The sequence below is a fragment of the Oreochromis aureus genome, linkage group 9, assembly GCF_013358895.1.
Source record: "Oreochromis aureus strain Israel breed Guangdong linkage group 9, ZZ_aureus, whole genome shotgun sequence".
Taxonomy (NCBI): domain Eukaryota; kingdom Metazoa; phylum Chordata; class Actinopteri; order Cichliformes; family Cichlidae; genus Oreochromis; species Oreochromis aureus.
Window position 1 is genome coordinate 22386799 of NC_052950.1, and position 13381 is coordinate 22400179.

The 13381-nt window shown below is 39.3% G+C and overlaps 1 protein-coding gene across 1 annotated transcript in view; it reads left to right on the top strand.

Annotated features, from left to right (window-relative positions):
- Positions 1–13381, top strand: part of smarcd3b (SWI/SNF related, matrix associated, actin dependent regulator of chromatin, subfamily d, member 3b) — a 59659-nt gene that overhangs the window by 488 nt on the left and 45790 nt on the right. The window lies entirely within an intron of this gene.

Here is a 13381-nt window from a genome sequence, read left to right on the forward strand (position 1 = left end):
TTTTTTACCTCGTCTCGCTTCAATTTATTGTGAGCCTCAAAAAAAAGAGAGAGAGGAAAAAAAACAGGGAAAACTGCCTGGATTCAATTTCCACCTCGTGGTGATTTTAGCCTCGGTGTACAAATGTAGCGGGATGTGGTTGGCAATATTTAAGGGGGGGATTGTAGGCTCTCTCTCAGCCTGTCTGCATCATCACACGGCACAGTGTGTAGTTGCAGCACCTCACCCCCCTCCACCTCCACCTCCCCTCCACCCCCTCCCTTGTTGTTTTTTTTTTTTCTTTTTTTTTGCAGCACACGCAGACACCAGGCAGCTCGGCTTGTTAACCTTGACTGGTGTGAGAAACAGACACTTGAGGAGTAATAGATGGGATGCACGGCGAAGCCCCTGCCATCCTCTCGCCTTCTTCTTCTTTTTTACGCATGCCTTTAATCCATTACCCCTCCCTCCTCCGTCCCCCCCGTCACCCCGCTTTGAAACAACAATATAATGTGCTGTTGCTCTAAGTGTGTCCGGTGCAGGGGGGAGAAAGAAGAAAGTTTCAGTTTCACTGTGTTAATCTGCTGGCAGTCTGCGGTGCACTCAGGAGCAGGGGAGGAATTTGGGGGTGTACAGCTGCTGAAGCCAGATCTGCTTCTGCTGATCCCAAGGAAAATCTAATTTTTATATTAAAGCTGCAGTCAGCAACATTTCATCTGGAGGGGAAAAAAAATCTATTTTTTGAGGAGAGTCTGCCAACATAGTTAATGCAGCTTAGAGTGAAATAATTGATGCTATCTGGCTTAGAACAGTTACCACTCCCATGTTTGTCTCTTAAATGTGATTCAAGTTACCTGAAGGTGGTTTTATATTGCAAAGTAAAGATAAAAACCTAAACTGTCAGATGATTCTTTATGAGCAAGCACTTGGCGACTGTGGGGAGGAAAAACTCCCATTTAACAGGAAGCCCGTTGGCCTGTCTTAGTATGGATGCTGGAAATGTCCTAAAATATCTAACTGTTCCTGAATCTTCTGACCGTTTTTCTTTGAGAAGTTTGCACATTCTCGCTGTGCCTTTGTTTATCTCAGTGGTACTGTGGGGCGGGCCCCAAGGCACTGCAGGTAGACGTGGATGGCCAGGTGATTTATTGCAGGGTAAACCCATCTAAAGAAAGAGTTTGTCCTCTGTATCACTAAAATTTATCTTGGATCTTTATTTTAATAATTGTGTTGCATGCTCTGTTGTTTTTAGACTCAGAAGCAGCTGGTCTGTCAGAAATAGTTTGAAAATACTGGGGTAATTGGTGATTCTACATTGGCTGTAGGTGTGGTCAGTATAGCACACGTTAGTGTAGATTAATTGGAGGGGTCAGTGAGAGAGCAAAAATGGGTATAAATGCCACTTTATTCCATTCCAAATAGATTTTACGTACATGTTATTTTTTTCTTTTTAAGCTGTACAGATTTCAAGGTGCATGCTGCTGTTTCCACCTGCCCTCAGGCTTCAAGCTAATCTTAGCCAGAGACATTATATAAGGAGGAGACAGGGTACACAAAGTATAACATCCAAGAGGAAAAAGCTTGGAAAAAACATATTTTGGGGCCAAACTTTGCATGTTTTTCTGGCTGCGACGTGCTTCTAAAAGGTCTGTCACTACCTGATTCGTTTTACATGTGTGCAAAACTTTATGTACTTCCTGTCACCACGGCAGATTGCAACACATTAGAAAGACTGGTTTTCTTGCAGGTGTTGGATTCAAATTAGTCTCCTGCTGTTGCCAGATGTCTGTGTTCTCATCGATATCAATGCTGTAACGCTCTATACTTCATATTTTTGCTTTTTTCACCTATCTTTTTAAGTGGATTTTTCGCTCTTAGTATGTTTAATTTAATTAATTTTTTTACAATTTGATGAATACTTACACGGTCGTAATTAATTTTTCATACTTTGTTTTGTTTTGGTTTTTTTAAAGCCAACATTCTTGTTCATGGAGCACAAAATCAGCTTCATAGAAACTCTTAGCCATGATGGAGTTTATTTGCTTAATTAGATCCGTATATTAAACAGTCTTAACCAAAACCAGAAAACAATGTGCCTTTTTTATACAGAAAAAAGCAAATCTTCTATATAATAACCAGTTAAATTAAACATATATTTAAATATAAATTTCTTTGACACACTTCTACAAACCCTTTTATCTGCAGCAGCTATGCAGTGTATTTGTCAAGACCTTTATTGTGAAAGGCATAGTCCTTTTTGCATGTGCTTAGAGAATATTGAGTACGTATCGAGCAGCAATGCAGCATCAGTTTTGGCTGAAGCTTGTAGTTTTATGAATTAATAACCAAACATACACTCACTGGCCACATTTTTAGGTAAACATGTTCAGCTGCTTGTTAACGCGTAGATGTAATTAGCCAATCACATGGCAGCTACAGTCGAGAGGAAGTTCACACTGAGCATGAGAATGAGGGAGAAAGGTGGTTTAAGTTTTTTTGTTTTTTTTTTTGAACTTTTATTGCCAAAAATAACAAGGCAATTCACATCGACAACATGACCTGAGACCAAATCTGCAGTATATAATGGTGAGGGTAATTCAAAAACTTTAAAAGGAAAAACATATATACACATATACATACATACATACATATCAATACCTACATACCTAAGCACAGATGTAACAGGGTTAAGGCTTGAGTGTCCTTTCAAGATAATTTATAATTAGTCTCCATTTTTTCTCAAAGGTTGGCACTTTTAATTGTAGTTGAGCTGTTATCCGTTCCATCGTATAGACATGTCTAGTTTTCAGAAGCCACTGGGCAGCTGTGGGCGTTTCTGGTTTGAGCCAGTGAATTGTTATCAGTTTTCTTGCAGTCATGAGGAGGAGATGCAGGAGAAAGCGCTGCTCATAGGAAAAACCATCAGGAAAGATATCCAACAAAAAGATCAGAGGATCCATTGGGAGGTTGACTGACAATATGTTTTGTATAATGTTCTTAACATCCATCCAGTACTGTTGTATGTAAACACAGTCCCAAAAGATATGCGTCTGGTCCCCCACAAACCCACACCCTCTCCAACATTTATCACAGACACTATTGGATAGAAAGGTTTTCAGTGGAGTCCTAAAAAATCTTAATTTAACCTTCCAGTCGAATTCCTTCCACATTTGACTACCCACCCCTCTGTGGCAGCTACAGCAGACACTCTCCCATGTGACATCATCCAAAATTATATTGAGTTCCATTTCCCATTGTTGTTTTATATGATAGGTATTATCAGACATATCAACCAGCAGTGTCTGGTAAATTAAAGACACTTGGTTTTTCAATGTACCCGACTTTTCAAGCAGTTTTATAAAATGGTTTTCCAACCCAATTGGTTCTCTTCTAATATTGTCCCAATCTTTGTGCTTTGTAATGTAGTCCCTTAACTGTAAGTATCTATAATGGTCCCCTGGGGATAAAGCATATTTAGCCCTTAACTGGGCAAAACTTTTAAGAGTAGTCTTTTCAAACAGCTGATTGACTGTAATCAAACCTTTCTCCGCCCACCTCTCAAAACTCCGATCTGACAATGATGGAAGGAACTCAATATTTCCATTTATGGAATCGCTCGAGACATGGTCAGATTCCCTTTAACATTTTTAACACTTTGTTCCAAATCCTAACAGTGTGCTTGACCCATGGGTTAGTTATTTTAATTTTTTTCCATGATTGTGGGTTGAGAAATGGGAGAAGGTGGTTTAAGTTTATGGCAGAAGAGCATCTCTGAACCTTGAAGCAGATGGGCTATAGCAGCAGAAGACCGCTGTGAGTGCCCCCCACTGTTAGCTATGAACAGCTGGTCGTGGCACATAGCTGCCCCTCCCTTAACCTGGTTCTGCTGGAGGCTTCTTCCTGTTAAAGGGGAGTTTATTCTTCCCACTGTCGCCAAAGTGCTTGATCATAGAGAGTCATGCGATTGTTGGGGTTTTCTCTGTATTATTGTAGGGTCTTTACCTTACCATATAAAGCGCCTCGAGGCAGCTGTTGTTGTGATTTGGTGCTATATAAATGGTAGGGTCTCAATTTGGATTCATTAGAATGAAAGACTGGATCCATCCTGCCTTGATCCACCGGTTCGGGTTGATGGCAGTGGTGTTTTGGAGTTGGGGATATTTTCTTGGCACACTTCCGGCCTCTTAGTACCGACTGTTTTTGCTGACCACGTCCATTCCTTTATGTCCACAGTGTATCAGTCTACTAAATGGATTTATCTTTGGATAGATCCTAGGTAGCCATTTTCTAATGTTTCCCTGTTTATGCTAAGCTAAGCTGTAGCTTTATTTTTACCAGAGAAATGTAGAAGATGAATTGAACTTCTGTCCTTCTGTGAAATGTCTTTTAAAAATGGGCCGACTGTTGAGTCACCACATTTTAATTCCAACCTTATGAATTGCACATGGGTTATTGACTACGCCGCTCTGTTTGCGTATCATTTCATTTCAGTTTCTCGAGGTCTCGCAACCCTTAATTGAAAAAGCAAACTAAGCCATTTGATCAGTTTCCCTATCACATCATCGCCCTCGCCATTCTTCCTTCGACGGGTTGCTTTGGGAGTCAATAAAGCGAAAAAGCTCAGAAGAGCCTTAAAACTTGGTTTTAAGCCGTTTGCATAATAGCTGTAAATGTGTTGATTTATGCCGCTCCACTCTGATTTCACATACAGCTCTCTGGAGTTATGAAGGACTTGGTGACTCAGCTGCTTGCTGATATCAGATGCTCTTCATTTTGATGCTCTGTATGAAAAAAACCACACAGACGCAGGCATTTGGGTGCAATTAGACAACAAAGAATATTGCATAACGGCTGTTATTTAGGAAAGCGGCTGCCTGCGTGTTAGTTTTCCATAGGTTTAGTCTCTTGGAAGTGATCCCATTCATATTTCCAGCAGACTTTTTCCATATGGCATATACATTGGGTTTCCATGTGGCCGAGGAAGAATGTCCTACCCATTCGCTCCTATTTGAGGTGGTATAGGAAGCTTTTGAGCTACTCTTGACTCGATTTTTATTATAAATGGAGTTGTTGTAAAGTGGCGTTCACCGTAGAAACGGCTGGTCCTTGTCAGCGCCCGGTCTATGAAAAAAAGGACTAAAATAGCTCAGTTTCAAACTGCAGTCTTCCCTGACCCAGCTGCTGGCACAGATATTCCCTTCAGTATAAAGAACGGCGAACAGTCCTATTAGTATGCAAGGTGCCGTCACAGCTTCTGAGGTCTGATAGAGGATCAGAGGATCGGCTCCTTTTACAGTCTGCTGAATGCTTCACGTGGCTTTTTAAGGAAAGTTGCACGGGAGGACTCCCCCCCTCCTCCACCCCCCACACGCACGTTTACACCCCAGTCACTTTGTTCAGCGGTGTTTGAAATTTAGTTTGGGACGCTCATCAAGGTCAATCAATGTTTCGCTGAGTGGATTCACCTCCAGAGTTTCTCAAACTTATTTATCACGCTGTTTTTCCACCAGCCGTGAGATTGATTAGACAGACTGGAAGCTGCACACATTTGGCTTTGTTTCCCAAATAGTAGGTCACCCAATTAAATGTTCCCTGGCTTTGTGTTTTGTGTTGTTTGTAGGGATAAATTAACAATGGAGCACTTCCTTTTTTTTTCTTTCTGTTTTTTTGGGCTGGAGAGGAATGCGCTGGTTCAATGGGTGTTTGTTGCCCTGGACTCAAATAAGCTTAAACTAAAACCTAGGAATGTGATTGATTTCATTCAATAGTACTTTTGTAATGATTAGTCAATCAGGTTTTCAAGCAAAAATGTAAAAAAAAAAAAGAAGATTCGGATGAAATGTGAAGATTTTCTTCTTTTAATGGTTTTATCTGATAACAATTTGAATATCTTTGTTTCTGGAAAAGAACTTTTCTGTGTTTTACGGCATTTTAAAGGCGTCGTGTCATCCTCAGCTCCATATTTTTCTTCTCTGACTCTACGATAATAGCTTTGGTTCAAAACAACCCTATTTATCCAATACAGGATCTTGGTGTAGGCCCTTAATGCATCCTTTGTCTGAAACAAGCTGTTCACTTCCTCTCATTTCAGTCAGCTTTCCTCTGATTGGCTACGCCACTCTGCTTGAAACACAGCATTTACATCGATTTAAAGGACTTTGGGTTCAGAGTGATTACTTGTGCACATGCTGCGTTCATTATATAAAACACGGCCATGTACTTATGCTCGCTAGGCATTTCATTACGTACCCCTTGCCAGTACCCAATTGGACCCCTTTTACATTCAGAACTGCTTTAATGCTTCGAGACACAGATTCAAAAACGTGCTGAAAGTTTTCCTCAGAGATTTTGGTTCATATTGACACGATAGCATCACACAGTCAGTGTAGATTTGTCAGCTGCATACATAATTAGAATCTTCTGTTCCACTTCATCCCAAAGGTGCAATATTGGATTGAGATCTCTTGACTGTTGAGGCCATTTGAGTACAGTGAACTCGTTGTCATGATCAGAAAAACAGTTGGAGATTCTTTGAGCTTTGTGACATAGCTGAAGGCAGCAATCGGAAAATGGGTACACTGCCATCTTAAAGGGACTGACATGGTCAGCAACAACAATCCGGCAGGCCATGGTGATTAATTTATGGTTCTAAGGAGCCCAAAGTGTGCCAGGGAAGTACCTCACATACCATTACACCACTAGTAGCATGAACTGCTGATACAAAACAGGATGGATCCATGCTTCATGTCAGTGACACTAACTTCTGATCCTACCTGGTGTGGTCTTCTGCTGCTGTATCTGCTCCATCTGCTTTAAGGTTCTACATGTTGTTCATTCAGAGATGCTCTTCTGCGTACCTCGGTTGGAACAAGTGGTTATTTCAGTTACTGTTCCCTTCCTATCAGCTTGAACCAGTATGGTCATTCTCCTTTGATCTCTGATCTCCCACACAGCTGCTGGATATGTTCCCTTTTTCAGATCCTGGAGATCATCACTTTTCTTCCCCATTCTGATCTTCAGTTTGATCTTCAGCAGGTCGTCTTGACGGTGTCTAAATGTTTAATGCATTGAGCTGCTGCTATGTGATTGGCTGATTAGATATTTGCATTAACGAGCAGTTAAGCGGATGCACCTACCAAAGTGGCCGTAACTACATATTAATGATAGAAAATAAGAGCTCAATAGGTCAACTTTGAGTTGAGAAAACAAACTTGAGCATATAAAATAATGTGTGTTAATATTTGCATAGATTTCATAAAAATTTAGCACTTTTTTGCCACTAGTACCGTGATAATATCTGCAGTACTGCACTGTAGCAGACACACAAACATGCCGTATGTCTGCAGCCACAACACTGAACCCATAAACACCATTTTCAAATAATCCTGTAAACCTCCACTGTGTCATTTTCACAGATTATAGATTTTTGCGTTTTAAGTAGAGCGCTTTGTAACCTGATTTCACATTGCACCTCCATGCCAACCAACAGATTATAACAGTGTTATTTAATCATAGTTATCTTACCTAAAGCCATAGCTCGGTTTCATACTGTTTTTTTCAGTTGTATATTACTTTTTCGGTTGTATATTAAACCCATTTATAATGCAGATAATGAGATTGTGCACTCGGCTCTGAGACAAACTGTCTGGGTCCTAATGGTGCTACAGTTCGCCGAGCGCTTGGTTGACCCATTTAGATGTTAACGCTCAATACTGCAGCACTCTTTGTTGTAGAGTTTGGTTTAAAAGTAGCTGCAATACGTGTGCATCTTCACAATGAAGCTGCAAAAGCTTTTAATTCTTATAAAAGGTGCATGAGCAATTATTTTATAAAAATAAATGAGAAAAACTTGTATTTGTTTTACGCAGACAGGCTGAGCTTGTTATTGTCTTTGTAATCATTTAATCTGTTGATTATTTTCTCAATTAATTGATGCTTTTTCTACTCCCACAGTTAGAAAATAGCAGAACTGCACTTCAGCCTCTAGCAATGTTCCTAACAAAAGGGTGTTATCTGACCAAAGCCAAACATATTCAGTCATTAGTATAATTGAATAATTTTGGTCCTTGCATTGGGAAAACTAAACCTTGGGAATTTGGGCATTTTTACTTAGATAAATGATGATTCGTTTGGTGTCTAGCAGGCATGCAGTGCTTGTGAAAATTTAATAGAAATGTCACTATTAAAAATAATTAGATCCACACAGTTTGGGTTTGCCCCTGATGGTATTTTGTGCCAGACAAAAAGAAATCTTCATCATAATCTTATAATATTTGCTGATAAGCTGATGTCAGTCAACAATGTTAAGATGACAACAACAATAATAATAATAATAATAATAATAATAATAATAATAATAATAATAGTACATGTTATTTATTTTTAGGTGTTTTTGGGAACACCACCTTCTCAAGGTTCTCAAAAATCTCAATAAAATCAAACAGTTACGATATAATTTACAATTTAAATTACAATATATATTACAGTATATAATAGTTACCTGATGATGGTCAGTTGGGAGGAAACCAGTTAAATAAATGTATTAATGGTAAATGAGACAATGTGCAGGAGTTGTAGTTAAGTGTTTTCAGGTTCACAGTATAAATGATTTTAGTGAGTATGTGAATTTAAAGAGACGAGTTTTGAGACAGGATTTGAAAGTGGAGAGGGAGCCAGCGGAGACTGATCGGTGGGAGGAAAGAAGAGCTGAGTGTCAGTGGGTGTGTTGATGTGTAGAAGTTCAGAAAAGTGTGAGGTTATGGATGAGATGAGGTTAAAGGTGAAGAACGAAGTCTAGAAATTGACAAGATATTTAACCAAATCCAGTGATTAATGGCAGAGTTCTGGACACGATTTACAGATGATAAAAACGAGAGGCCCCAGGACAGATCCTTGGGGAACACCAAGCAACTGGAAGTGTCTGGGATCAGACCAGTGATTCCAACTGAGGTTATTAAGAAGAATGTTATGAAATTTAGTGTAAATTCGGATCAAAGAAGAGGAGAATTGTTAAAGGTGTAGTTGTAAAGCTGGTGGTAACCAGACTGGAATTCTTCGTAGTGATTATTGTCAGACCAAAGTGAGCGTGAACCGTTCTCTTGTGTCTCATCAGTATCTGGGATCAAGTTTCATCATTTTTTATGACTGTATTTTTTCTCAGTCAAAATCCTTGCTGATGCTCATGTTTTTCATGTTCAAGCTTCATGTCATTAGCACTAAATTACATCATCTCAGGTGCTCAAACTAAAGCAGACACATTTTTCTCAGAGATGCTTTCTTCCATTTTAAGTAGGTCTTATCACACTGATTTGGGTTTAAGGGGTCATCTTTCTGTTGATTTTAATTACTAACGTAAAGCTGTAACAGTGCGGTGTAATGTCACAATGACAGCTGTGATTGGCAATGGCAGTCGCAGAGAAGCTTGTGTATCTCTTTTCGAGAATTGCGTTTATAGTAGGATTGCTGAGAGGAGATCCAGTGTTGACTGTGACTGACCTTTTATACAGCCATTGGCATGGACCATCGCTTCCTCCCAGTTTGCTGATAGGTTCATGGTGCAAGTTTTGGTATATTGGACATTGCGTGTACTGTAGCAGTGAGGAATATTTGTGATGCTAGTGAAAGTGAAAGTGATTTTTTTTTTCTTTTTTACATTTTATAAGTTTATGCTAAAACCAGCCTGAGAGGGGAAAGGCAACTGGATACAAGTTTACAAGTTTGTGATTGAAAAATCAAGTTTGGGCATTTTGATTTGGTTTGCAAAGGTGGTAATAATTACACAGGGCCTGTACTACAAGACACGTTTAAAAAACCCAGGGTGTCTTTTTTCTTGTCTGGCTTCACTTATCCTAACATCAACATCAATCAGACTAAGCGGTCACCTGAAGGTGGTTATCAGCTGGATGAGTCAACTCAAGGTTTACCGATCTAGCTACGAGCACATGCCCAAAAGACTGATGGATACGCCTGCCTGCAGCAGAGTGGCTGATTTTAAAAACTTAGATCACAAAGTATGAGCTGAGAGCAACATTTTTTTTTAGCTGCTGTAATTAATGAAATTAAGCTCATTTAAGTTAACAGATGTATCAGTGTCACAGCTCTGCCACTAAGACACATGAGATTCTGATGGATTACAATTGAAATTGCATTTAATTCATGTGTAGACATGCATACGACAGTTTGTTTTTTAACAGCCTGAGAAAAAGTAAAGAATAAATATAAAAACATGATTCAAACATAGATTTTTTACAAGGTTCATGTAAGGTCACAAAGTAAAAATCAAATAGGCTCTCTTTTTTGCATCATATTTTAATACTTATGGAGGAAAAACCTAAACCTAAAGATTGCTAAAGAAAGAATATATATAAAAGTATATATTTATATTATTACTGCTTTTTTGTGTGTGTATTGAGGAGAGAACACCTGAGCCAGGCTACCAGTAAGCTCCTAGTTCGGCTTCATAGTCCAGAGAGGTATGCTATAAAGCCAGATTAATGGTTTAACCAGCTGTGTTGAGCTTAAAATAAGAGTTTTTCGTGACATGAAAGCGGCTCTCTTTTTACCTGGCTAAATCACCATGGTAACTTATGATGAACACATAACCTCAGGGTACGTTTCAAGTTTCAGGTAAAATCATCTGGAAGCGATTCATTTATTTCCAGCATGTTTGAAGCACAATATAATTTATTTGCTGGGCAAATATGTTTTACATGTGCAAGCCTTTTAACTGCTAGAACACAGAACACACACCAAGAATACCTGTTCAGTCAATAAAATAATTTCACTTTGATCTGCTGACAAACTAATATATAATATCCCTGTCTCCTCTATCAGGCTATGGAACAGTAAGCTTTAATGTTTAAATGTATCCAGGTTAAAGGTTCAGAGCTTTAACGTGCAGCCATCATGTTACAAACAAACAGCAGCGCTGGGAGCGCACGCAGCTTTAAAACAATTAATCCGATTTAAAATATTTATTGTTCTGTGGGCTAAATGACCAGATAGATTATTTTCTGCAGCATTAATGTCTTATTTGCAACAGTTTTGCATTTAACTTTTACATGTTTTATGCTGTTATATTCACTATTTTATCATCATCATATGATAAGACCTCTGATTGGAGGGGGTGGCACTCACGGGGATCATTTTGTGGGGCAGAAAGATATGGCTAATGCCTCAAATGCCCCATTTTTATGCGAGCGTCCAAAAAGCAGAGAGCCTGGCTTAACAGAGAACGTTGATAACCACCGTAGTGATACCCGTTATCTCCTACTGTTAGCCATCTAACACAAAGAAAGCCTGGCTGTGTTGAACTTGTGTTGTTCTTAAGGCATATTTTGATTATCCTGTATCACCTGGAAACTGTCACAGTGACATGAGCCACAGTAAGCCATGTGGATTTGAAGCCACCAAAACACTGATTTAATCCTCCGAGAGGAACGTACAAGCTTCTATAAAATATGACCTGGACTTCATCTTCGCTCACACCACAACAGTAAATCACCTGAGCTCCGAGGAGCTGTTTCTATGGATGACAGGGCCCAAACTGTGTTAGCTGCTTTTTATGTAACTGTACAGCACATCAGCTCCAGTGTGCGCCGTCTCGTGTGTCGCCACTGCATTCGAGTCACAGAGTTAAACATTGATTTTTTTTCTAAAAATAAAAACCCGTCAATCTTTTAAAACCCAGAAGGTCACTTACCACAAACTCCGAGTGAAAATAACTGATTATAATGTATTTCATTTCTATTTCTTATTCTATTATTCTTATTATTCTATTTATTTTCTTCTTCAGTTTATACAAGCTGAACTGAAATATTAAATAGATTTATCTTTTTTTTACTTTGGTTATTATTGAGCTCGTGATTATTAAATATATCTATTCACTGTCTGTGGGAAAAGAGAGGATGTCCTTGAACTTTTTTATCATTCAACTATGAAAAATATAATTACTAAAAGCTTAGGTTATGATTAAAATTTGATTAATTTTCAGGCCTTGGAAATGACCTAAGAACAGCTTTAAAGTTTAAACAATTTTGTTGGTTTTTCAGAGATACAGTTCTATGAAAAAGCTTTTTCTGCTTCCTCATTTCTTCGTTTTTTGCATATTTATCACGCTTACATGTTTTAGATCATCAAAGAAATTTTAATATTAGACAAAGATTACCTGAGCAAAATGCAGTTTCCAAATGATGATTGAATCTATGGATGGAAAAAAGCTATGCAGCCCTACCTGGACCTATGTGAACAGGTAATTATTAAATCATAGATTAATTGTGAATGATCAAGTTGTTTGGAAGGCTGAGTTCAGTTTCTCAGGCCTGATTACTGCCAGCCCTGCTGAATCAAGAAATCACTTAAATAGAACCTCTCTGACAAAGTGAAGCAGCTATTAGTCTGGATGTAAACCATCCAGTGAACCACCGTGAGAACCATTAAACACAAATGGAGTAAATTTGGAACAGCAAGGAACCTTTCCAAAGGTGGCCAGCCTTCCTACTGGAAGAGCTGTCAATATTAAGGGAACCATGAGTTCGTATCTCTGCCCGAAGTCCTGAAGGAGAATATCTGAACATCAGTTTGTGCCTCGAAGCTCAAGAGCACTCAAAGCACCCCGGCAAGTCCACCTCTGATCGCTCAACAAACAAAACAAACTGAAGGTTTTGGAGCGGCCTGGTCAAAGTACAGCTTTAAATCTGACTTAGATGCTTTGGCACGACTTTAAACGGGCTGCTCGTGCTGGAAAAGCTTCTAATGTGTCTGAATTAAAACAATACTGCAAAGACGAGTGGAACTAAATTCCTCCACAGCGATGTGAAAGACTCATTAACAGTTATCACAAATGCTTGACTGCAGTTCTCACTGCCAAGGGTGGAACAACTGGTTATTAGGGTTTAGCAGGCAATTGCCTTTTCACAAATCATACTTTTTCACAGCACCGTATCCACATTAGATAATACTTTTTATTGAAGCTGGCTTATAAATTAAAGCTGTGTGTCTGTATATTAGAGGTACAAACTACCACTGAAGGAGTGGGTCCAGTTTTAAAGATGTGGCTCTGCTCTTCATCCATGATTTTTATCTCTGCCCTGCACGTAACGATCCTGCCCTCGTTCTGTCGGCTCCGTGTCCCGTCCTGCACGGGCAGAGTGGTGTTGAAAGATCAGGGCTAACACTTAGCTTGGATGCAGAGTAGGAAAGAAGAGGAAGGGGAGCAGTGAGAGAGGGAGTTTGGAGTAGGGGGGGAATTATCCTGCCAGCTTTATTTTTCATCCTGTGGAATTTTATATGGGAGCTGGCGAGGTTTATTCATAGTGAGCGGCTGTTTTTCACTGTATACTTGTGTCAGAGCTGATCGTGCTGACCTCGCCGCTGACTAACACGAGCCGAAGCCTTCTCTCCC